The following is a 27,468-nucleotide window of genomic DNA, read 5'->3' as shown; positions in this document are numbered from 1 at the left end:
GAGCAAAACGTCATCACATTGGTAAGTTCTAAGATGTTTACAAATGGGAGCAGAGTTATTTAAAAAAAAAAAATCAGGACAAATAAAACCTGTACAAATTCAATACTTTTCTTAACTATTCTCCAAAGTCAGACTAATCTAGGTCCTTTTATGAATACATCTTCCCTTCATCCAATACAAGGAGCCCCCAGGATTCTCCTAGCATAGGTGCAAAGAGACCACAGTACAGAGAATGACTCAAGGGTTCCTTTTTGGTTGAGCCTTGAAGACTCTGAGGATTTGCCCATAGCTGAGAATGCCCTTTTGAATTAGCTGTACTATGTGTTGGATCTGATCTCGACAAATTTCACATCTATAATTTCTCCTTCAAAAGCAACAGTTATAATCAGGGTCATGACATTTCCTCCCAACAACGCACAATTGATTCCTCACTTCTGCTTTGTTTTGAAAATGCAGAAGAGGCATTCAGGGGCTAAATATCAATACCGTGAAAAATGGAAAGATGTCAAGAAGAACCATTTGCAGACGACCATGTGCCTGCTATGAGAGCCAGTTACATAGCTCAGCAAATACACGGTATGCACTTGTCTAGAGGAAGATGAACTGCAAATAAATTATTAAGCTTTTCCTACTGGCAGATAGGACATTTTCACATAGACTGCAATGCGTGTCATCACATACAGCAAAAGGATAAACAGGCATGGACCAGCTTGAGAAAAATTGATAGTGACTGGTACATCCTTATTCATAGCCACTTCTTTCCAGATTAAAAAAGCTTCAAACAGCAATTTCTATAATAATCCGATAGAACCCTTTACAGATCCCCAAAGTCACCAAAAGAATAAAAATAAAAAACCAAACCACATAGGCTCCACCACTGATTAGAAACTAAGAATTTTAATTTGCTGGCTCAAATAGTTGCTGAATAGCCAAACCAGATTTTACATTAAGGGAGATGAATGTGTTGAAGCATACAGTTGGCAAGAAGGTAAAAGATGAAAACTTATTTTCTTGTTATTCTATGCTAAGAATATCTGCTCTTTTCAATCTTATGAACAATTCTGTTTCCCCTGAGTCACAGATGTCTATCTGCCTCTGCCTATGTTAATAAAAAGACAATTTGAGGCAATAGGTGTAGCAACTTTGATTTAGGAAGAGAAAAAAAGAGAGGCTAGTGTAGAAATGAGACCTAAATGAACATTTTATTTTTCTATTAAAAAACAGTGTAATAACTATTAACTAATAACAAATTGGTGAAGAAAATAGCCAAAAAACTAAGAAAGGAAAAAAAGACATTTACTGTATTTGTGTGGAAAAGGTGTCAAGGTTTGGAAATGCTTGAATAAAAAGAAAGCATTGAGAGTCTATCCATTTGATCAATAGCAGGGAAAGCAATTAGGAGCAAGTTTGTGGTCAACCCAAGCTTCAACTCAGAGCAAGACTACTGAGTTGAATTCATGCTCCATCCTCTGCATTCCCTTTTCTGTAAGGGAGCATGTGGTGAGAAAATACTTTTGCAGAATATCTAGCTCACAACAAATCTTACCCAGCAAAACTTTCATGAATCTATATATGCACGAGACATTCAGACGGGTTAATTTTATTTTATTTTTTAAATGCTTGCCTGTGGATGGAGACTTGCTTCTGATTTAATAGTGTAACTATAAAAAGTGGCAGCTTCTGATGAATTTAACATCACAAAGGATGCAAAGAGTTGTGCAGGTATCTCTAGAAAAATTAAGATGAAATCTAAACTCTAACTAAATATCTCAATGTGACTTCACTGTGGCCACTCACCAATTGGACAAATGTATTAAAGTAAGTGACAGGAGGTTGTACATAGAGAACTTTCCACCCACACTAGCATCTGATTCTGTGCTTCCTTTCTAGAGGATGCAATAAGGATCTGAAATTGTAACACAATATCACGGAGAGACAAATCTTGATGGCCTGAGAGGCCTATTTACATCCTGCTCAGTAACTCAGTCAAAAGATGGCTCAGTGGATAGGACTTAGGTCAATGGGAGAATTGCTGGTACTAAAGGCTGAGTCACAGAAGCTCTGTGGACCAGGACTTCCACTCTGTGTATTCTGCTGCGCTGAAAGCTGGGTCTGTCTCCAGGAACCCTGTTTGTGACAGTCTGCCCAGCTATACCTGGCTTGAGCATGCTGTGACCATCAGAGCTAGGTGATCTTGGATGTTTTTCTGCTTCTTAGTTAATACAGTTTTCTCCCTAAATCCTACGTATTTCTGCACCTTGTGGTGTTGATGTTATGTGTGCATGTTCAGCCTCCTTTGGAACAGCAACTATATGACAAAATTAGCAAAAACTAAGCTGACAACTAACTTTGTTCCTTCAGAAGTTCTCTGGCTGCTGTCCTAGACACGCAATCCTGGCCTGACATTCCACTTGACTTGATCTCTTTTTTTCTAACAACTCTCCTAGGACTCTAAATCCAGTCGACCTTGCTTTATTGCAGACACAGGCTGTGCCTGTGTCTGTGTGTGTGTTTTACTCTATTATTTTAGTAAAAAAATAAAATAAAACACTTTAATATGTCAGGCACTCTTCTAGGTGCCTTATGAGTGTTAATTACTTTTGTTCTCATAACAGCTTTATGGGGTAGACAGTATTATTATTCCCATTTTAAAAATAAGGAAAATAGGCCACAGAGTCAAGTACTTTGTCAAGCTCACCTGGACAGGAACTGGCAGAGTCCAGCTTGGATCCAGGTTGTCTGGCTCCTAGCTTCCTGTTTGTGTTGTCTCCCACTATGCAATGCTGCTCTCTACACAATCCTTTTCTTTTTTAAATAAATAAAACTCAAAATGTACAAAATATTCTGTGAAAGAAAGTCGTTTCATCCCCCAGTTTCCCAGCATTCAGGTTCCTCTTTCTGGAAGTCACCATTACTGCTGCATCCTTGAGTAAGGCTTTCAGATTTATTCTATGTAAGTAAGAGTAAATACAATATCTATACTTTTTTTTCCCTTTTGTTCATGGAAGTTTCAGCTTACTAAGTGGATTATTTCACATCTTGTTTTGTTTTTTCTTCACTTCATTTTGTACCTCTTTTATATCAGTTTATAAGACATGGCTTCATTCTTTTTAAATGGCTGATATTTTTTCCCATACATGAGTGTAACAAATTTATCTGACCATTCTTCAATTAAATTATATAATTAAGTTGTTGCAAGTCTTTTGCCATGCATAATGTCTTACATGTCAGGTTGCATATCAGTGAATGTTTCAGTCACATGAAATTCTGAAAATGGAATCCTGAGTTTTAAAATATCTTGATTTTTTATTTTTATTGCCAAATTGCCCATTACAGGGGGCTGTGCTAATTTATGTCCCCACCAACAATGTGTGAGTGTTTCCCCCACCCTTGTCCACAAAGAACATTTTTGGACTCTGCCAGTGCACATTTGGGTCTTTGCCAATCTGAGTTGAAAATGTCTCATTGTACTTTCAATATCAATTTTTATATAATTAAGCTAAGAAATATTACTTTTCCCTGAATGCTTTTTAGTATATTGTCTACTTTTTTCCATTGTTTCATCAGACTTTTTATAGATTTGTAGGGGCTTTTTCCATGTTCAGGGGCTAGTCCTTTGGTTTTATGTAAATTGTAATTATTCTTTCTCTGATTGGCATTTGTATTTTGACTTTATGTATTTTGAGTCATAAAGGAATTATTTGTATATAGTCAATTTAATCAATTATTTGCTTTATTGACTTCAGAGATTTATTTCTTACTTAGAAAAGCCTTTGTTTTCCTGGAGTTAAAACATTTTTCCAATTTTTTTTCTTATAATTTATGGTGGCATTTTTGTTTTTACATGTATATGTTTTATACATCTTATGAAAAAAAATTGGAGATAAAATCCAGTTTCTTTTTTGTTTGTTTTCCCAAACAGTTATTCTGTCTTGTTGCGTTTCTACTATTTTAAAAATACTATTGTTTTCCTGTTTTGAAATATTAATTGTATTTCAATTAATTGTTTTACAATTAATTCAATTGTATTTCATAAATTGTTTTACCTATGAGTCCGTTGATACGTTTTCTATTCTGGTCCTTTGATTTGTATATTCATGTGCCAGTGCAAAACTCTTTTAACTGTTACCGTTTTATACTACATTTGATATCTAGTAGGGCAAACCATGTCTCGTGGCTCTTCAGAGTGTTTTGGTTGTTATTGCTAGTTCAAGGTTTCTGTATGAATTTAAGAATTATCTTGTCTAATTAAAAAAATGTGCCAATTTTTTTTAGTGGTCATATTAACCTTACGTATTAACTTAGGGAGGACTCACATAGTATGTCAATGTGAATACAATGTACGATAGAGAATACTCCAAGAAAAAAAGATACTTTCCACTGGCTTAAGTTTCCTTCTGGATCCTGTAGTAAAATTTTACAGATTTTTTAAAAATGTCATAAATATTTCTTTTTATAATCTGTCCTATTTCATACACATTGCCACCACTGGTATTGTAGACTTTTCATCCACCATATCTTCAAGGTGGCTGTTATTTTTGTATATGAAGGCTATTGATGTCTATATTAATTTACTTTTCTTTTACTTATTTATTGTCCTCTACTGATGTCCTCTAATTTATATTCTGCTGATCGCCATTTCTTCCCTGAGAATTTATACCTCCATTTTGTGCTTTTCTGTTATAAACTATTTACTTTATTAGATTTTTAAATTTTGGGGAAAATGTTTAATCACAACTTTCGCATGTATTGTGGCAAGACTTTTTAAAAAATGTTCTTTTTTTCTGTAATCCCAGCACTTTAGGAGGCCGAGGCGGGTGGATCACAAGGTCAGGAGATCGAGACCATCCTGGCTAACACGGTGAAATCCCATCTCTACTAAAAGTACAAAAAATTAGCCAGGCATGGTGACAGGCGCCAGTAGTCCCAGCTACTCGGAGGCTGAGGCAGGAGAATGGTGTGAACCCCAGAGGCGGAGCTTGCAGTGAGCCGAAATCGTGCCATTGCACTACAGCCTGGGCGACAGAGCAAGATGCTGTCTCAAAAAAAAAAAATTCTTTTTTTTTGGTCACTTTTCTTTCTTTGTTTCTGGCTGCGTGTGTGTGTGTGTATGTGTGTGTGTGTGATCTTTCTGTAAATTCTATGCTTTCTATAATTTTTTTAATATTGCTAATTATTGAGGGACATAATTTTTTCTTTGCCTGCTGTTTTTAAGACATTTGAATTAGACAAGACCAATGCCATATAGGAGACAACGATGGTATAATTTCTGTTTTAGCCTTGATTTTATCCTAGGCCCAAATTTGGCGTTATTAGTCTGCTCACAGTGTAGAGATTTCTCTGCCTGGCCTCACTGACCAACAGTTTCCTGCAAATATGGCTTACCTGTCTGATTCTTAACTTCTCCTCAGGACCAAATCAATTCTAGACATGCTTTACAGTTTCTATAGGTCACGTTTCTTGCCACAGTGACATTTTTGGTTTTGATATCCGTCTGAATATGTATAAGGTGATAGCTTTTTCTGTGACCTGCTGCAACGGTTATCTACTCTCTTTGTGCTCTCAAACCACTATTTAATTTTCACTGTTTTTGGAGTCTTCTCTCTGATTTTATGTTTCAAAATTTTAGCAGTCTCCTAGTTTGTTTAAAGATCAAAAGTGCATTTCTGTTTTATATATTTTGTCAAAAAAAATTTTAAGTATTTTCTATGAGAAGGGAGTAACGTTAAATTTACTCCACCCTATCTAACACCTTCTAATGAACTGGACATTTAGGGGATTTCTTGAAGTAACACAAACCCTGAAACAATACCACCTTGATGTTATTGTTTTGATGACTAAATTGATGAATAAATAGTTATACTTTCTGATGAATAAAAAGTAATACCTTATATAAAAGGCAATATTGATGAATAGTCATACTTTATATGAGGCAATGTTACTTGTGCTATTAAATACACTATTCAATTTAAATATGTGTCACTATTTGCATAGTATAGTGATTTCTTTTTTAAACATAACTTTTTCAATTCATTCAATAGTAATAGAGTATCTACTATATTCTAAGAACTAGGAGACACACAGAAGAAGCAAAAATTATTAGTACTATAAGAAAATCATTGATTTTCTTAAAGCACTTACAGGCTATTGGGAAGACAGACAAAAACTAATACAGGAGTAGATAAGAGGGTCACTTGAACCAACCTGAAGAAAAAGGTAAGACGCCCTAAAATAGATGAAAGGAGAACTGAGTCTTAAAGAATGAAAAACAGTTAACGAGGCAAAGAATTGACAGAATCAGTTTCCCATCAAAAGAAGTCTGTGATCAAAGACACAACAGCAAGAAACAGCATGATGTGGCAAATAGGTAGTTTCCATAACCATTTAAAAATCCTGGATGTTTGCCTTAGAATTAATATATTATGTGAACATTTCTCAAACATTTTTCTCCGTTTTTCAAAGAAATTCTTACCATGAAAATTTGTCCCCTTCCCTACAGACCAAAATAACAACAACAACAACAATAAAAGTTATTATGTGATTCGAATCTGAATTTAGCTTATTTCCATAAGCATTTACTGAGAAGCCATTATTTGCCTGACAATGTGCCTGATTTAGGGAAGATATAAAAATAAAAAGACTTTGTTTCTGCCCTCAAGAGGTTAACATTTTCATACTTTAAGTAAGAAAAACAAAAATGAGTCTCTTTTGCTGTCACTGCCAAACTCTTTAATTCATCTACACCTGCTGTTTATTGTATCATTTTTTATTGTTGAAGAAATAATTTGTGTAAGTACTCCTTATATATTTATATCTCTTATGGTTTCTCACCTGGAAAAGTATCTTTGATATGAATATTAATGTGCATCTCTTAATGCTTTTTTATCCATGACGCAATTTGGCTTTGGCATTTTACTTTTTGAACTTGCAAAGTTTTAAAAATACTTTATGTACATTATTTTAATGTTTATTCTGCTTATCCATATATGGAAAACTAAGCAATTCTTTTACTTCAATATAATCAGCTAATGATCTTCCTAAATCTCCCATTTATTCTTAACTTTTTCAATCATTATGGAAAATCAAGGTTAATTATATCAGCCTTAGAAAATTGTGCTATTTGATACAGAAAAAGAATATAAAATTATGCTTCATTTCTCTACTATTTTCTTCTTACAATCCAAATACATCTTTTTTTATTTTTTATTATTATTATTATACCTAAGTTCTAGGGTACATGTGCATAACATGCAGGTTTGTTACATATGTATACTTGTGCCATGTTGGCGTGCTGCACCCATCAACTCGTCAGCACCCATCAACTCGTCATTTACATCAGGTATAACTCCCAATGCAATCCCTCCCCCCTCCCCCCTCCCCGTGATAGGCCCCGGTGTGTGATGTTCCCCTTCCCGAGTCCAAGTGATCTCATTGTTCAGTTCCCACTTATGAGTGAGAACATGCGGTGTTTGGTTTTCTGTTCTTGCGATAGTTTGCTGAGAAGGATGGTTTCCAGCTGCACTTTTTCTACTTGAAAGAATTATAATGCAAAGTGAACTAAAGAAAATATGTTAGCATTAGGTATCTGACTTCTGAATTCAATCTTATTTTAGGCGACTTTTTGGGATACTAGTGCTAAGACAACAACCCCACTGCCTGACATGTGGATCAGAACCAAGTTTCCTGTCTGCATGTTTGCCAACATTTAGATATTGCAATAATTTGGAGCAAATATCAGCATGGTAGTTGATGAATGGAGTAGCAGTTGGGTCTACATTGATCCCAGGTCTCAAATGCAGATAGTCCTCGAAAACTATTTGAATGAATTAAGCCAATGCAAAGGAGGTTTGTAAGGAGGAAAGAAGAGTTTGACCCAAATATGGGTGCTAGTTGTCTGTAGTTCATCCAAAAATGCCTAGTTTCCTCAAGAGGAGATGACTTAATAGATTTTTTTCAGTTAGCTGTACGTTTCTGAGGATTAAAACATCTAAATGATGCTACAGCATTCCTGAACATGCTAAGCAGAAATATGAATGTTTAGCAGATTGAATGCCATGCTTTTGAGGAATTAACTAGCTATTCCTTTAGTTTGTAAGCATTGTTGCAACAAGACTTACATTTGAATTTTTAAAGTGATTATGAACTGGCTAAAGCCTGAGAATAAACCTGCATTTCTCAACCACTGCCATGGGAAAAGGAAAACCTTAATTACAATGCTTGTCTTTGAATAATATTTCAGTTGTAACAGCACATTTTTTCAAATTTTGCATGATAAGAGCATTAATATTTATTCATATTCTATGACCTTTACATAATTCTCCCGAGTGCTATTTTCCAAACTATGATGTTTGCTCTTTTTTTAAAGTCTTTAATACTTATCATTTATGCACTTCTAGCTACTCCATACTTTATAAGAGTGTTAGGATTATTTCAGAATGAACTAGAATGAGACATTGACTCTGACTCCTTTTCACCACTTTCAAAATTTCTGGAGAGAACTTATGCTTATTATTAATCATTTGAAAATCAAGATGAATTCTCTTGTTACCTTTGGCAGACTTGATTTTAAAACAAATGTCTAACACAAAAGACTATATAGTCAATGATTCAATTTACATAAAATCTGTAAAAGGAAAAAAATGTAATGATAGAATTTGTTCAATTTTCCCCAGAGTTCTGAGGGTGAAACAAGGGAAGCACTGCACAGAAGCACTAGAGATGTTTCAGGGTATATAAACATTCTATATCATGATTATAGTGGTGAGTACACAATTTTATATACTTATCAAATCACCAAATACAGTGACATCAGCAAAAATGGCAGAATAAGGAATAGAAAAAGTCTGTCCCTCCATAATAGCAATGAATAAACTAGCAAAAATTATCATAACTATTTTGGAGCTTTGAAAATTAGCCAAAAGCTTTCAGCAACCAGGTGAATACTTATTCAAAGAAAAGAAAAATAAAAAGCTGAATACTAGTAAGAGAGCTTGGTGGCATTTTTACTTGCCCTGGTTATGTTCCTCATCTCACAGTTCAGTGGGGCCCATAGCTAGTATAGAAGTCAGTACTGGAGGTAACCTAATTCTCAAAGAACTGGGGTAGTTTGTTTGAACCCGTCTGGTGGCTCACTGGGGGACTGGCTCAAAGGGCTTGCTTTACCTTACCTATTTCTGAAGACTCCCATTGCTGAGATGGGGCACTTATTGAAAACATTTAAAGACATTTGTTTCTGCTGCCTGAGGCAATTGATAATGGTTGGAGTGAACAATAGACTAATCAAATACCTAAGAAGAAAGACTGAAGGATAAGAAGCTTAGAAGAAAAGGGATGTGAAAAACTCTGATGTATTCCTGGGACTCTAGATAGTTATGTGTATGTCTCAGCCTAGGCACATGCTCAGGAAAGCCCTGAGAAGGTCCTAAATCTATGTATATAGAAGAGTACATATTGTATACAACATTGAAGCTAAGTTGATATTAATCTTACCTAGATTATTTAAAAAGAATATATTAATTATAACCCCCAGGCAACCACTAATGGAATAATTCAAACATATATAGTAAAGAAGTCACAAGGGAATTGACAAGAAAAGATGGCTGTAAGGGAAGACTAGAGGAACAACAACAATGCAGATATAGTAAATGAGTTTTTATAAAGACGCTAATCTCATTTATGAAAGCTTCTCCCTTATGACCTAATCACTTCCCAAAGTACCCATCTCCAAATACTACCACCTTGGGGGATAGGATTTAAACACATTAATTTTAGGAAATACAACCATTCAAACTGTAATATGTTCTTAACAATAGAGACTCAAAATGTATGAAACAAAGCTGACAGAATTGAAGGAATTGAATCGATGGTCAACAAAAATTTGGGGGAACCTCAATATTCTACTCTCAGTAAGGGATAGAAAACTTGGACAGATTAACAAAATGTAATAATTGAAGAACACAATAAACCAACTAGACTTAGCACACATATAGAAAACTCCACCCAACAACAGGATAATATATGTTCTGAAAAGTACATGAAATAGTGTCCAGGATCTATTAGGACAAAAAACAAATCTCAATTTATAAAGATTGAAATCATGCACCGTAACTTTTTTGACCACATGAAATGAAATTAGAAATCAACAAGAAAAGAAAATCTATAAAACTCACCAATATGTAGAAATTAAATAGTATACTCTTAAATATTCAGTGGGCCAAGAAATTGTGATGTATATTAGTAAATGCTTTGAAAGCAACAAAAAGAATACATAACATACCAAAACCTATACGATATAGTAAAGCAGTTCTCAGAGGAAAATCTATACCTGTAAATGCCTAAATTAAAAAAAAATAAAGATTATCAAGTTAATAAGCTAAGGTTCCACCTTAAGAAAATAAAAGAAAAAGAGCAAAAACCACAAAGCAAGCCAATGGAAAAAATAATAACTATTAGAGCAGAAATAAATGAAATTGAGAACAGAAAAACAATAAAGATACTCAATAAAACCAAAAGTTGTTTCTCTGAAAGGTTAAAAAATGACAAATATTTGATAAGACTTATCAAGAAAAACAGGGAAACTCGATTTACTAAAATCAGAAATAAATTGAGGATATTATTACCAACCTTACAGAAATGAAATGATTATAAAACAATGCATGAACCAGTGTATTCCACCAAATTAGGTAACTTAAATAAAATGAAAAATATTCTAGAAACACATAAAATACCAACACTGACTCAAGAATAAGTAGGAAACCTGAATGGACCTACAAAAAGTAAATTTATTGAATCAATAATCAACAAACCACCATCAACAACATCAAAAGTCTCAGGACTCAGTGGCTTCACTGGTGAATTATACCAAACATTTAAATAACTCAAAGACATACCTCTCAAACTCTTTCTAAAAATAAAGAAGAAGTAAAAATTTCTGAACTCATTCTATTAGATCAATATTACCCTAATGTCAAAAGCAAACAAAAAGATCACAAAAATCACTTATAAATGTGGATGTAAAAATTCTTCTAAAAATACTGGTAAACTGAGTTTGGCAGCATCCAACAAAGGTTATACCCCATGACCAAATAAAATTAAGAAGTTTGTGCATATCTATGGTCAATGGGATTTACCCAAGGACTTTATCCTAAGTTCAGTGTAAGGAAACTAATCAATATAATATCCCATATTGGCAGAAAAAGGAAAAACTTAACATGATCATCTCAGCTGATAGAGAAAATGACAAGATCCAATGTCCTTTCATTGTAAAAAGACTCAGAATACTCAGAGAGGAAGGGAACTTCCTCAGGCTTGAGGCAGGGCATTTATTAAAAAATATAAAGCTAATATCCTTCTTAATTGTGAAATACTGAAAGCTCTCCCCCTAAGATCAAGAATAAGACAGACATCCGCTCTCAACATATGTATTCAACATTGTACAGAAGTTCCAGCAAGGGCAATTAGACAAGAAAAAATATAAGTGTCAACCAGATTGCATAGGAAGATATAGAACTATCTTTATTCACAGGTGCCATGACAATATGCATAAAACTAAAAAAAACAAAACAAAAACAAAAACAAAACCTTCAAAAATCTATTAGCCTGACAAGTACATTCAGCAAAGTTGCCTGATACAACATCCACACACAAAAGTAAGTTCTATTTCTATATAGTGTTAGTGATTTATCTGAAAACAAAGTTAAGAAAACAGTTCTCCACATAGTAGCATAAAACTTACTTACAAATGAGTTAAAACAGGGAAATGCAAGACACATAAAATGAAAACTAAAAAATATTTTTGAAAGATATCAAGGAAACCTAAATAAATGGAAAGACATCCTGTGTTCATCATTGAAAGACTTAATATTATTTAGATAGCAATACTCTCCAAATTGATATATGAATTTAATCCAATTCCTATCAAAATTCCAAATGCCATTTTGCACAAATGGACAAGCTAATTCTGTAATTTATATTGAATTGCAAGTTTTCCCAAATAGTCACAATTTTTGAAAAAGAAAAACAACGTGGAAGGACTCAGACTGCCTGATTTCAAAACTTAAAATAAAGCCACAATAATTAAAACAGTGTGGTACTGGTCTGAGGATAAATAAAGAGATCAGTGGAATGGAATTGAGAACCCATGAATAAATCCATATATCTATGGTCAATTGATTTTTGACAAGGGTGTCAAGATTATTAAGTGAAAATGTTGAAAAAAATAGTCTTTCCAACAAATAATACTAGGACAACTGTACGTCCGTATTTAAAAGAATGAATTTGGACACTTACCTTACACTATATACCAAAGTTAACGCAAAATGCATCAAAGATTCTGAATTAAAAGCTAAAAATGTAAAGCTCTCAGAAGAAAGTATAAATGAAAATTCTCATGACCCTAGATTAGGAAACAGTGTTTTATGTATGACACTAAAAGCAGCAAAAAAAAAAAAAAAAAAGAGAGAGAGAGAGATAAATTGGACTTCATTAAAATTAAGAAGGTTGTACATCAAAGAATACCATGCAGAAAGTGAAAAAAACCTATGCAATGGGAGAAAATATATGCTTGTCACATATCTGATAAGGGTCTAGTATACAGCATACATAAAGAATCCTTAATTACAAAAATACAAACAATGCTGTTTTAAAATGGTAAAAGATTTGAATAAATAATTATCCAAAAAATATAAAAATGGCTAATTATATACATGGTAAGATGTTTAAAACCATTAGTTATTAGGGAAACAAATCAAACCACAATGAGATACAACTTCATATCCACTAATATGGCTATATTTCTCAAAAATCTGAGAAATAACAAGTGTTGATGATGATGTAAAGAAACTGGAAACCTCATCCATTGCTGGTGGCAATGTGAAATGGTATAGCCACTATGAAAAACAGGTTAGTGTTTCCTCATAATGTTGAGACACAGAATTACCTTTCGACCCAGCAATTCAATTTCTACATATATACCCAAGAGAAATGAAAGCAGTTGTCCAGACAAAAACTTGTACTTGAATGTTCATGCAGCACTATTTATAATAGCCAAACAGTGGAAACAGCCCCAATGTCCTTTAACTGAGGAATGAATAAACAAAATGATCTATCCATACAGTGGTCTATTACTCAGCTATAAAAAGCAACGAAGTACTGATGCATGCTACAACATAACGGAGCCTCAAAGAAGCCAGCACAGAAAGTTACATATTGTATGATTCCATTTATAGAAAATGTCCAGAATAGGCTAATTAATAGAAACAAAAAAAAGATTAGTAATTGCCAAAGAATATAAGGAAAGATATCTCAGGGTTTCTCAGAGAAACAGGACCAATAGGAGATGTATACTTATATAAGTATATATTTTATGTATTTATACATATGTATATATTCTGTAGTAGATTAGATAGATAGGTTGATAGATAGATAGATAGCTATCTTGTAAAATATGTAACATATATACATGTCAAGCATTCCAAATCTGAAAATGTAAAATATGAAATGCTCTAAAATAGAAAAATTCTTGGGTACCATCATGATACTCAAAGGAAATGTTCATCAGAGCATTTTGGATTTCAGATTTTCAGATTTGACATGCTCAATTGGTGAGTATAATGTAAATATTTTAAAATCTGAAAAAATCTGAAGTACAAAACATCTCTGATTCCAAGCATTTTGAGGGATACTCAACCTGTACTGTGTGTGCACACATACATATAACATAAGTCTAAATATATCTTATATAATGTATATATAGTATATATACGTGTTTTTCTCCCTCTGTCTCTCTCTGTATATACATGGAGAGAGATTTTGAGGAATTGGCCATGCAATTATGGAGGCTAAGAACTCCCACGATCTGCCATCTGCGAGCTAAAGACCCAGAAAAGTTGGTGAAGTAGTTCAGTTCGAATCTGAAGACCTCGGAATTAGAAGAGAAAATGGTGTGTGAATTTTAGACTGAGGCCTGGAGAAGGCCAATGTTCCAGCTCAAGCAGTAAAGCAAAAGGGGAAGAATTATTTCTCCCTCAGTGTTTTGTTCCATTCAGACCCTCAACAGATCAGCAGATACCTGCCCACATTTGGGAGGCTAATCTCATTTAGTGAGTCCCCTGATTCAAATGCTCATCTCATCCAGAAGCACCTTAACAGACACATCCAAAAATAATGGTTAGCCAAATACATGAATGTCCATGGCCCAGTTAAGTTGACACGTACAATTAACTATTGCAAAGGTAGAGTGGAGGACAAACTTTAATCGATAGAGTTTCTGTGGGGTAAAAGTGTTATGAAATTAGTGGTGATGGTTGCATTTTGAGTATAATTAAAACAATCATTACGTACACTTGAAAATGGTTAAACTGATCAATCTTATGTGAATTTTATCTCAAATTGAAATACTATCGGCCTGTTGCAGTGGCTAACACCTGTAATTCCAGCACTTTGGGAGGCTGAGGCGGGCGGACCACTTAAAGTTAGGAGTTTGAGACCAACATGGCAAAATCCTGTCTCTACTAAAAATATAAAGATTGAACTGGACACGGTGGTGCGTGCCTGTGATCCCAACTCCTTGGGAGGCTGAGGGAGGAGAACTACTTGAACCCTGGAGGTGGAGGTTGCAGTGAGCCGAGATTGCACCACAGCACTCTGTTGCTCTGAGCAACAGAGCAGACTCGGTCTCAAAAGAAACAAACAAACAAACAAAAAATCTGGGCGTGGTGGCACTCACCTGTAATCCCAGCTACTCAGGAGGCTGAGGCAGGAGAACCACTTGCACCTGAGAGACGGAGGCTGCAGTGAGCCGAGATTGTGCCACTACACTCCAGGAAGAAATATATTTTGAAGTGTATTCATCAGTATCATCTTGGTGCTAAAGAATTTACAGTTAGCTCCCCTAGTGAAATTCATATTACTTTACATAATTAGCAACATAGAGAGTTCTGAGAAATAATTAAGCAAAGTCTTGAATAAATTATGTAGAGCAATATGATTATAATAATGGAATGATGTTTTTCTATACAGAGGTAAAACTATCTATGGTAGGATTTTGGGGAGGGGGCTATTGGATTTAGAAAAATTTAGAATCCCATGGAAATAGAGAAAAGTCAAACACCCTGGCAATGTTTTTTCTTAATGCAACTTGAGTAGAATAAGAACAGGACCAGGATTTCAGAACTTGGAGAATGCACTGCCAATTGCTTTGTTTTTTACACCGAAAAGTACTAGTACCAGATTGTCTGCCTGGCAAAGTTTTTTTGTGTCCTTACCCTTCCTTTCTACCTTTCCCTATCATCTTTCCTCATTTATCAGGTGAAAAATTCTTTTTCAACTTACCAACAATAAAAACATGCTGAATTCCACTAGGGGAGCTAACTGTAAATTCTTTAGCACCAAGATGATACCGATAAATGCACTTCAAATATATTTCTACGTGGAGGAATTTGCATTTTATCAGGTAGCAGAAGACCTGCAAAGGGTTGGATCTCTGTCAGGGGTATTTTAAACATTTTCTATGTATTCTTTTAGAGGTAGGAATATTTATAGGACCTCTAAGATTTTACCATGTGGGTATACACCTGCTCTGACCACCTGCAAGGTTAACCCTGTGTCTATTTGGTGCTCAAATCTCCCCTTACCACCTGGAATCTTCCTTCCAACAAAGCTCTGTGATTGAAAACATTCCATCCTGTGCTTCTGTTTTTCAATGTAATAGGAGGTTGAGAAGGGCACTGGTGACGGTTGGGGTTGGTATGGAATCTATCCTGCTCTCCTGGATTTGTCTTTCTACTCCACAAGGACTTGTCTGCAGGCAGACATATTGCTGCCTGGGTTCTTATAGCTCTGTGGCAGATGCCGCGGGCTCCGTCCACTTGGTGCCCAAATCTTGGCAGTGCCGACAGAAACACACAGCAGGGATAAGCTGTTGGGCAAAAGTAGCATCTGCCCTTGTCACAGGTAGGAAGGGCTTGCTCTTCATATAGAGGAAAAGCAAACAGGGCGGTGAGGCTATGTGTGAAAACTAAAATCTGCTCTTTGAGCAACGACCTCCAGAGATAGTTTGTCCTTGCTATAGGGCTAACATGGACACGTTTCTGTGCTCTCTAGCATAACATTCAAAAGAGAACGTTTTCTTAGCCAGCATTAGCTAGGGTTGCTCTAGGTGGATCACCATAAAGGAAAGATAGAAATAATTATGTACTTGAGAACAGAATTTTTAAGTGAGGGGGAAGGTATGTCTCATTTTTACATTGACAGTAATAGGAACAAAGTAGATAAAAGTGTAGAAAGAATGAAAGGTACCAGGAGTGGTTCAGTGGAGGGCAGTAGAGAAACTGGTAGCATTAGCATCAAAGGAGAAAACATAGTTCGAGGGGTCAACTATTTGGGAAGCTGAAGACAGGGAGGACGCTTGCCTTAAAATGAGAAAACCAAAGGGAGCTCAGAGGAAAGGATATTCCAAAACCAAACCTAATACAGGTGCTTGGAATTTTTATTTAAATTTAATAGTAAATTCAGTGAAAAGGTTTTCAAAGTACAAATGAAAAGCCAGAGAATTTAGAAAGCCAGGTGGAGATAAAAGCAGAGAGGCAGCAGGACTTGAAAGGAAAGTAGTTGTATTTTACATCTTCTCCTAAGTTATTGTGATTTCATTATTTCTAGTTGGGAAATGACTAGAGAATTGTCCTTGCTTGTGGTTGTAACCAAGTAGTAATTTATTTCAGTTTTAGTGCCTCCATTTTGAAACTGACAGGTCCACCCAGAGAGGACTTTCCATCAGTATTTGAAGAGGCTGAATTTCTTCTTGTGCAAGAAAATAGAGCTTATCTAATTTTCTTCTGTCCTAGGGGTACTATCTAACATCTAATATTTACTCTGTAGGAAGCAAAGCTTTTTTTTTTTTTTTTTTTAGGTTCACTATTCCCAGAATAGTGGAAAGATAGTCAGATATTCAGGCAAGTTGGTGCTGGCTAAATAATACCTGATATTTATCTGCATATCAGCAAATCAGCCAGTTATTTCTGTTCTGAATAATTTAGAAAAACAAAGCTGGCCTATCGCTTTGAATAGCAGCATTTCTTTCAAAACAGTCTCTCTAGATAAGCCCATATCTCAATGCTGTGTTAAAGACTGTCTATAATATCAAGAATCAAATTAATACCTAATCTTGCACTTGAACCTGCACAAAAAGGTTTTTGTAGAAAAGAGGAAAAACAATGCTGGAGAAAACTATACTTCCTGAGCTTTTCAGAGTCTTTTAATCATAACACAGCTGAGATGCTGCTTTCTGAGTAATGATCCTTTGTTTCAAACAATTACCAAAGTTGTTTTAGTGTAAGTTTGATAATAAAATAAATAGGAAATAAAACCAATGTTGAAGCAGATTGCTTGCTAATTCTTTTCTTGGCTGCTCCAATTCTTTAAACCTTGCCTTTGCAAACATACAGGACAGAAAAATAGATTAGACACTGAGAATTGCTAAAGAGCCTTGAGGTCATGGACTCCCACCCGCCCTTTTTACCCATGAGTAAATTGAAGCTTAAAGTGTTAGGTGAATAGCTATGGGTGGAGAGCTGCTGTGACTAGGTCTCAAGATTATTTTTCTCTGGCTATCATGTCTTTTTACTCCTGTCTTTGATATCCTTTCAGTGTACATTTCCCCAATCGAAGTACTTCGTACATGGTCTTATAAGTTCATGTTTAATTGTCTTTCACTCTTACTAGGCTAAAATCTTCGTGAAGGTAGGAAACAAGATTGTAGGTTCTGAAATACACTGTATAGTTAATTTTATGAAGGTTTTCTCTCTCCTCCTTAACTGCAAGCTCTCTAGAGGTAGTCTATCACTTTCATTCCTCTTTTATATCCATGCTTACATCCCCAGTTCCTAGTATAACATCTTACATGTGGCAGACATGAAGATTTGCAAATGAAGAAAAATCATGCTCTACAGTTCTTATGGAATGCATATTCGTGTCCACCTAAAATTCATACATTGCAACCCTAATCCCCAATGAGATGATATTTGGAAATAGGGCCTTTGGAAGGTGAGGGTGAGGGCCTTGAGGGTAGAGGCCTCCTGATGGGATTACTGCCCTTGTTGAGTGGCCTCTGGGCTGCCTTATGCTTATGGAATTTGGGGGGAGCAGTTTCTCAAGAAGTTTGGTTAAACACTAGTTTCTTGAGATGTTCCCACAAATAAAAGGATTCTGAGATCAAACCATTTTGAATATCCTGCTTTTTTATGACTTCATCTGGAGATCCCCAGATGTACAATAGCATTTATTAAAGTCTCTAAATTCACAAGAAACCTATTTATAACAACTCAGTATTTTAAGACCTTCTTAAACAAGAAGATTTTAAAATACATAACATTTCTTAATATCCTGCAATGCCACTTTTAGATAGGCAACACAGAAGCACAAACATAAACCATGAACTGTTCCTAGTTAAATTTCTGAAAAAGAAAGATAGAGCATTAGAAAGTAGAACTTAATGAGTCCGCTACAATGAACAAATATATATTTTTAAATAATAATTTTGAAAACTCTCATCTCAAAAATTCAAGATTGTTGCCCTCAGACTTGAGTTTAATAAATACATCTACAAAACGATGCTGTCATATACCTCCATTTAACAAGAAGATCTTATAACTCTTTTAATTTATCTGGATTTTAAAAGCATTTGCTTGACAGATTTTAGATGATCAGCTAATCTGTCATTTACAGAAGGGATAGTGATGAGTGGGGGCACTACTTAATTCATTCATATGCTCTTTTATCTGTTGATTTAATTTATTTAGCTCATTCTTTACTAAAAGTATTGACAGATGGGGAAAATATTCAATCACAATCTTGCAGGTTAAAAAAAGAGATGTTGATATCAGGCTCAGGACAGCGGGAGAAAGCTGGGATGTTTCTGATCCCAGGAGGAAAGGAAAATGTGATTGACTGATGGTTATCTGACCTATTTTATTCTGAATTGTCATGGATGCCACAATAGTGGTGAAGAGCTTCATGCATGTGACAGGTATTCACCAAAGGCTTTTTCTGCATTGTGTGTAATCATGAACACAATTTCTCGTCCACATTGTTTCTGGGTTGAATTTTTGTTAAGGTTAAGATTATTTTAGAATTCTTTGTTACGGTTGTGATTAAAAGGAATCAGAAGCGAGAACTGTGATGATATTTTATATATGGAGAGAAGGTCATTTCATGTTCCCTGGCCTTTAAAGGTTTTTTTTTTTAATGTGTTTATTCTATTTTCTATTTTAATTTTAATTTTTTTAAATTTAGTTCTTAGAATTATTGCTCATTGGCCATGAAGCTATCCAGAGAGTTAAAAATACACTATTTAAATGATAAAAACTGCTTTTGTTTTTTATTTTGTTGATTTTGATGGTTATAAAGCTACAGGTGAAAATATTTGGAATAGTAGTAAGAGGATTCAATTTCTATTCTTAAAAAACAGTAGTTTGCTTTTTAGTACAATTGAGAAAAATCACCCACACTAATAATTTTTTTTTGGTGTGTGGTCTGATTAATCTTTGCTCTAATGGACACTGTTGAAGGAGAAATGTAGGCTTGCTTGGAAATAATAGAAAAATGGAGAGATCAATTTGGAGATTTCATAAGTTGAGGTAATGTAAGGTCCTATAGCTTTTGTGAAGACTGGTCTTGGATTCTGACTTGTTTCTGAATGAAATTCTTGAAATGTTACCCTCCAGTGGGGATTTCTCCCTCTGAGATATCTATTTACATGATCTCATGGTCACAAAGTCACAGGTAGAAGAGCTTTTGCACAAGTGCCAAGTATCTCAGAAAAGTTGACCCAAAGATCAAATTGAACAGGTATATATTCATTTAATAAGTACATATTGAGCATCTAATATTAAATTCTGGGTGTTGAGCAGTGAGCAAATGAGACTTGATTTCTGCTCTCATGGAGCTTGCAAAGTAGTGATAGAGATAAGATATAAGCCAATTCAACAAAAAAAGTACATATGTAATGTCTAATTGTGATAATACCAATAAGAGAAAAGGACAGTATTTTTTGAAGATTAACATAAGAAATCAAAATCAGATGGAGAAGAAGTCAGAGATGTTGCTTGAGGAACTGGTATTTAAGCTGAAATCAGAAAGATGAATAGATCATTAAGACAGGAGGTGGTTTAGAGGGTGAGGGTAGAGCCAGAGGAGGGATAAATGTATTTTACACAGGAGAAACAGCACCTGTAAAAGGCCTTGCAGAAAGTGTGTGGAATTTCTGAGGAACTAAGAGAATGCCAGTGTGACTCAATTTAATGCAGAAGGGAGAGGGTAAGTCAAAATGAAGTTGGAGAGAAAAGCAGTGTCAAAATCATCAGGTCTTATACACCCAGTTATTATGTTGGATTTTAGCCCTAATTGAGTGTTCTTAAATAAGTTGGGGGCTAAAGTTATTTCATTTATGTTAAAAAAAAATAGTGTGACTATTATACGAAGAACAGATGATAGAGTGGTAGCCATAGACATGACAAGATTGTAAACAAAGAGAATAGTGAGAAATTATTGTACTACTCTATGTGAAAAGTAACTGTCACTTGGACTAGAGTGATATTAGTGGGGACAAAACTAATTTGCATTTGCCATAATTGTAGAAAAATAATTGAAAGAACTTGATGATTCATTGGTTTGAGAACATAAGGAGGAGAGATTTGTCTAGAATAATTCTGTGTTTATGGCTTATGCAAAGAATGGATAGAGTTGTCATTTACTAAGATGAGGATGATCAAGGGTCAACTTGGGGAGGTAGTAAGTTTGAGATGTCCGTGACACTTGAGCAGACATCCAAATGGCCATTTGCAACATAGAAAAGAAATCGTGCTGAAGATAAAAATTTCAGAGGTAACATACAAATGCTACTCAAAGCCATGGGGAAGATGAGATCACTGACAGAAAAAGCCTAATAGATAAGAGAAGAAGGTCCAGGACTTGGACAAGGGACATCCAACATTTGGAGGTTAATGAAGGGAGACACCAGTTCTCTGGGTACTATTGCTGTGTAACAAACTACCCCCAAATTAGTGGTATAAAATAATAGCGATCGTTCACTACTATTATGGCACATTGTTCTGAGAGTTGACTGGACTCAGTGGATGTTTCTTGCTCAGGCATTCTGTGAATGCCATCAGTCACTGATGAGGTTGGAATAATCTCAGAAACTCATTTTTGCAGATGATGCTCAAATAGCTGAGGGCTTGACTTGGTGAGGCTTCTCTGGCTTGTCTTCATCTCGAGGTCCTTATTCTTGTACAGCAATTTCAACATAGGCAGACTTCTCACTTGGCAGCTCAGGACTCCAAAAATATATTTCTGAAAAAAAAAAATAGAGGGCAAACCTTTAATGACAGAACTTGGAAGCTATATAGCTGGTTTCACTTATCATCCTATTTGTTAGAAATGAGTTACTAAGCCCAGTCCACATTTAAAGGGTGGGAGTTTAAGTTTCATGTGTTAAAGAGAAGACTGTCAAAGAAGTTATAAACAATGCATAAAATCCCACAATAACCTCAAAAGCACAAGCAACCCAAGCAAAAATGGACAAATGGGACCACATCAAGCTAAAATGCTTCTGCACAGAAAAGAGAATAATCAACAAGGTGAAGGGACAACCTACAGAATGGGAGAAAATATTTGCAAATGACCCAGCTGAAAAGGGATTAGTAACCAAAATATATAAGGAGCTCAAACAACTTAATAGCAAAAAGCCAGGTAACCTGATTTAAAAATAGACAACGGATCTGAATAAACATGTCTCAAAAGAAGTCATACAATGGCCAACAGGTATATGAAAAAATGCTTATATCGATAATCATCAGAGAAATGCAAATCAAAACCACAATGAGATGTTATCTCATTCTAGTTAAAATTGCTTTTATCAAAAAAGACAAAAAATAAATTCTGGGGAGAATGTGGAAAAAAGGGAACTCTTGTATACTGTTGATGGGAATGTAAGTTAGTACAGCTACTAAGGAAAATAGTATGAAAGTTCCTTAAAAAACTAAAAATAGAACTACCATATGATCCACTAATCCCGCTACTGGGTACATATCCAAAACCCTAGGCAATCAGTATCAAAGAGATATCTGCATTCCCATGTTTATTGTATTGCTATTCACAGTAGTCTGTAGTCAAGATATGGAACCAAACTGTGTCCATCAACAGATGAATAGATAAAGAAAATATGGCACATAGACATAATAAAATATTATTGAGTCATAAGAAATAATAAAATCTTGTCACTTGCAACAACATGGATGAAACTGGAGGAAATTATGATATGTGAAATAAGCTGGACACAGAAAGACAAATATCACATATTCTCACTCATACATGGGGGCTAAAAAAATGATCCCATGGAGATAGAGGGTAGAATCATGGTTACTGGAGGCTTGGAAGGGTACTGGGGAAGGGGAGGTAAAAATGGGTTGGTTAACGAGTACAAAAATACAGTTAGATAGTAAGATAGGATGTGGTATTTCATAGCACAAGGGGAGACTATATTTAATAATTTATTATATATTTCAAAATAGCTAGGGGGATGAATTTAGAATGTTACCAACATGAAAAAATGATAAATGTTTGAGATGACAATGATAAATGTTTGTAATGATCCTGATGTGATCATTACATATTTTATGCTTATATCAAAATATCAAATGTTCCCCATATATTATGTACAACTATTATGTATGCATCAAATTTAAAAATAAAAAAGTTAAAATGAAAATAAACAACCCCTCCACCACAATAACTTAGAAAGAGAAGAGAATATAATTTTCTGGGAGCCAAAGGAATAAGTAGTTTAAGATTTTCTTTGCAAAACTTTTATTTTAGCAATCTACAGAGTCTTCACCCTCTTCTTTCTGATCTTCCCTTTTGTAGTTTTACAGAGAAATTGACCTGTAGCAAACAATTTGTGTTACCTACTTTAATTCAGATTGAGTATGTAAAAAGAAAGAGAATAATATGTGCTTTCAAGAAAAGTTAGTCTGAAGCAGAAGTAATTTAATTTATGAACTTAATATTGTAAACTATTGAGCCAGATCAGGGAGAGATGACTATTTTGAAGACTGTTTGTCCACAACTGAATTAACTTGGTGGTGTCAATCATTATTTTTTCAAAATGTTTTGATGAAAAGATAATGGAACTGCAGTAAAACATTTGATTATGTGTCAGTGTGTGAGTGAGCACCGCAGAGTCAGTCTTCAAGAGGTGCTTCACGCACTTGCTCAACTGAACAAACCAGAAAGAATGTTAGCTTCCAGTGGTTGAGAATTGGAGGCAGCCAACAAACAGTTATGAGGCCCCCTGTGCTCAGTCTTTGGACAAAGGCGATAGGGAAATCATCAACCACTGTCCCAGCCCAATCCCTGACTTGGTCCCTTCTCTAAGTTTTGCTTCATCTAACACTCTACCATACCCTCTTCTCTTCACCTTCCCCTCCTCCCACCACCAAATGTTTTATTTTTCTAGTTTAAAAAAAAACACGCTGGAGCATTATATGGAGGCTATTGATGTCAAATAATTAGTTAAAAGTCAATAAAATGTCCATTATTGAGCCTTCTTTCTTCTGTTCGTCCATCAATTTCACTCTTCACCATTTTCCACCCTGCCCTGTGTCCTGGGAGGCTCACTGTCTAGGTTTACATCAGTGGTGGATTTTCTTTTGTTTTGTCTTTCTCTATGACTTCAGGAATAGTGTCGGAGCTCTGAGGTAAGGAGGAGAGTGACCATGGGGTATTTTTTTCTCCTGCACCCCCACGCTGTGCCGAGGGCTGGCTACCTTCATTGTCAAAGAAACACAGATCCTCCCAAGTCCTCTTCACACAGTCTTCCCTGCCTGTCTCAGAGTCCAGCAGCCACTCCCTCCTGCTGTCCCTTCAGGCCTAGGATTGGGCTCTGGATTCTCACTGTCATTTCAGAAGCACTGCAATATTACTTGGTGGTTTATTTGAATGCCACCCTCACCTTTGTAAATAGTTATTTGTTAAATTCTCTGTATATTACATAACCTGAGTATGTTTGAAATGACTTCTGAGTTTATGGCTTAAAAAACTAGAAAGATAAAGATTCCATTTACTATGATGAGGAAGATGAAAGGTTGGCTCTGGAATAGACAACGTTAAGTTTAAGATGTCCATGACACCTGAGTAGATACGCAATTCCCGGTTTCAACTTTTCTTCTGGTTTCATCTTCTAAATAGGAAGTTGAAACCGGAAGAGAAATCCGTGCTGAAGATAAACATTTCAGATACATCACACAGATGCAGTATGCCAGAACCCTGACTCATACAGGAGAAGGCCAGTGGCTCACCTAGGTGGCAGGCACAGATGGAAGGACAGCTGATGAGGTGCTTAATGTAGTCAAGGCAAACTCTTTGCCAGGCAGGAAAAGGGCCACATTTTTTGTCACTAAACAGAGGAAAGGAGAGATGCCAGCTCCACTGAAGTCTTGAGTGAGGGGTGGCTGCGAGCTGTGATTCAGCTTTGGTGTCTTCTAACATTACTAGGCCCCATTTCTCGGCTGTGTCTGAGCTTTCCTCTGTTAGATCTCTGCCTTCCCACCTGCTCCTTGTCGCCCAAGCTCCCCTTCTGTAAACCAGATCATTCCCTGGTCCATTTTTCTAGTTCCCCTTGAAGTCTCATTGTGGTTTATCCCCTTCTACTTTCCTTTGGAATCTTCTTTTTCTCTTGCTATTACTTAATAGACTTTGATGGACCATTAAACTCAAAGCACAAATCATTAGCCACTGAAAAACTCACTCTCTTCCCAAAGCCTCCTAGGGGAGAAAATATTTACATTTCATCCTTTTAGTGCAGCAAAGAAAGAGAGAGAAAAAAACAAAACAAACAAACAAACAAAAAACAGGGACCCTACCCCACTAAACACCCTAAAGGAAAATGGAGGATATGATCTGGACCCTTGAGGTTTTACAATCTGATGAAGCTGGAAGAGATTGGTTGGTGACATAAAAATATAAAGCTTACAATGAAATTGTAGCATGAGTAAGTTCATGTATAAAAATCTACCTGAGAAAGAAAATTATAGATATTGAATCAGTTAAACTAGGAAGATTTTAAGGGGCAAGAAAATTGTGGATGACAATTGAAGAGCAAGAAAAATGTGAATCATAAGAAAGGAGGTTATCTTCGGTAGTAGAGAAAATAGGTAGTGTTTGAATGCACAAATTGAAACAAGAAAGTTGTATTTTGAATACCCAAGCAGATTTGTTTTCTTTGCATAAATGGTGATGAAGAATAGTAAAACCAAGAAATGAAGAAAGTTTAAAGCTGAGCATTTGTATCTCAGGCCCAGGATTTCTTGGTATCATCAGTAACTCCTGTGAAGATTTAACAGGGGTTTCAACTTCCGTGTCATAACCCATAGATGTAGACAACTTTGACTCATCTGACTCCTCATCTTAGATCTGAAGGAAATCCTATGTTGATAAAAGAGCAAAGATGAGAAAACATGGCAACCCCTGGCCAAATCTCCTGGCCTAAGACGTTCAATCAGGTTCACAGCTACACCATGAAGAAAGAGTTCATTCTCACCAGAAAAGTACCAAGCCAAGAATAGCTTATGGAGTATTGGAGAATACCTACAGAGGACACCCTTACTACAAAAAGATAAAGATTTGGCGTGGTGAGTCTAAAAAAAACAAGCACCTATTCATCAAATGATTAGCGCAGATTGTCTTCTATGTAGATTCTGGCAGTTGCTGGCCTGTTTCAGTTGTGGTTTTGGTTAAGAAACGATGTGAACTAAAGACCACAAGTACCATGAGACCCTGCATCTGAGAATCCATGGTCAAATAATTTAAGTCAAATCTAGATTAAACATGCAATGTCAAGTTTTGCTTGTTTGTTGTACTACAGATCTTCGTGGATCTGATCTTCTCCTATGCAACAGTACGTTGTGATGTCTAAGAAGGGACAATGTCATACAGCATTTTCTGAGCATATTTAAAGATAGGATCGTTTTTTAAATGAACCTATCACTAGTGTTGTCTGATACTATTTTTATTTCACAAAATATGTCATAATCTTTCATGGGAACTACTTTGGGAAGTTAATAGTGTGAAAACACTATGATCACGAGCAAAAAAAGCATTAAATGCATCTTGGACAAACCATGCACTCCTGGAGTTTACTCTGCTATACACTAGTCAAGGATCTGGCTCAAGTATTAAAAAAAAAAAAAAAAATGAAGAAAAAATTTATTTCTGCCTGTGGGTGCAGTGACTTTATCACTTTTAGTGAGCAAGTAGAGAAGGAAGGACTCAGAAATAAAGGTGGGGTTAGAGAAAGTGTGGTCAGGGGTAATTCTAGCCTCAACTCCTAACCCAGAAAATAGTATATATTTTTAAATGACTGATAATCTCCTATGGAAGATGGAATTTCTGCCCCAAGGAGCTAATAAAAAACTTGGGGAGACCTACAAGAAATTCAGCAAATATATCCAGTGGGATAATTTGGCTAAACACAAGGTTCTGAGAAAGGGATTGAGAGAAGATATAAACTTGTTTTGGAACAGGTGAGGATTGAGGGTTTGCTCAAGGAAGGCTTTCCAAATAAGTAGTCATAGAGAAAGCTGAATCCTAAGGGGTGAGTGTGAAGCAGCCAAAACCATTTTAGGGGGAAGGATACTTTATACAGAAGGATTTAAATACTCATGAAAGCATGGGCAACTGAAGAAAGGCCCCAACTTACTGAGAACTTGATACTCAGATAGGTTGAAAGTCATTAATTATCAACCTATGCTGAGTAAATGAAAAAGATCTTATCTAAGAATGAGGTGATATATTTCAGTTCTAATGTACCTATTGAGTAACTGAATCTAAGTCATGAAAATACTTGAAACTAGTTTCCTTTTCTCCCTACTGATGGTTACTTATAAGACTAGATGACCTTGGAAGCTAACTTCAGCTATAACAATAATATACAATAAAGCAGTATTAATAGTTAATGCTTAATAACGTTTACCAGGCCCTGTTTTTAGCACTTTGCGTAAACTAACAAAGAGGAAACTGAGACCCACTGAATTTAAATGACTTTTTCAAAGCCTCACAATAGTAAAGACAGAAGTGGGACTCAAAATGAGGAAGCCTGGTTTCAGAGTTTGCACTCTTAACCACAGGATAAACTGTCTCCCAATATAGAAAATAAAGACAATAAAAATTATCAGATTTCTATAATTTTCTTTAAACCATAAGAGAGGGAAACAATAACAAGAAAGAGAAACAACATAAGTAAACTCCTTAAAATATAGCATATTTAGTTCAAAACTTTTTTTTTTCATTTTATTTTATTTTATTTTATTTTTTTAATTTATTTATTATTATTATACTTTACGTTGTAGGGTACATGTGCATAACGTGCAGGTTTGTTACATATGTATACTTGTGCCATGTTGGTCTACTGCACCCATC

The sequence above is a fragment of the Theropithecus gelada genome, chromosome 8, assembly GCF_003255815.1.
Source record: "Theropithecus gelada isolate Dixy chromosome 8, Tgel_1.0, whole genome shotgun sequence".
In the NCBI taxonomy this organism is placed as follows: domain Eukaryota; kingdom Metazoa; phylum Chordata; class Mammalia; order Primates; family Cercopithecidae; genus Theropithecus; species Theropithecus gelada.
Note: the sequence above shows the minus strand (reverse complement) of the source record.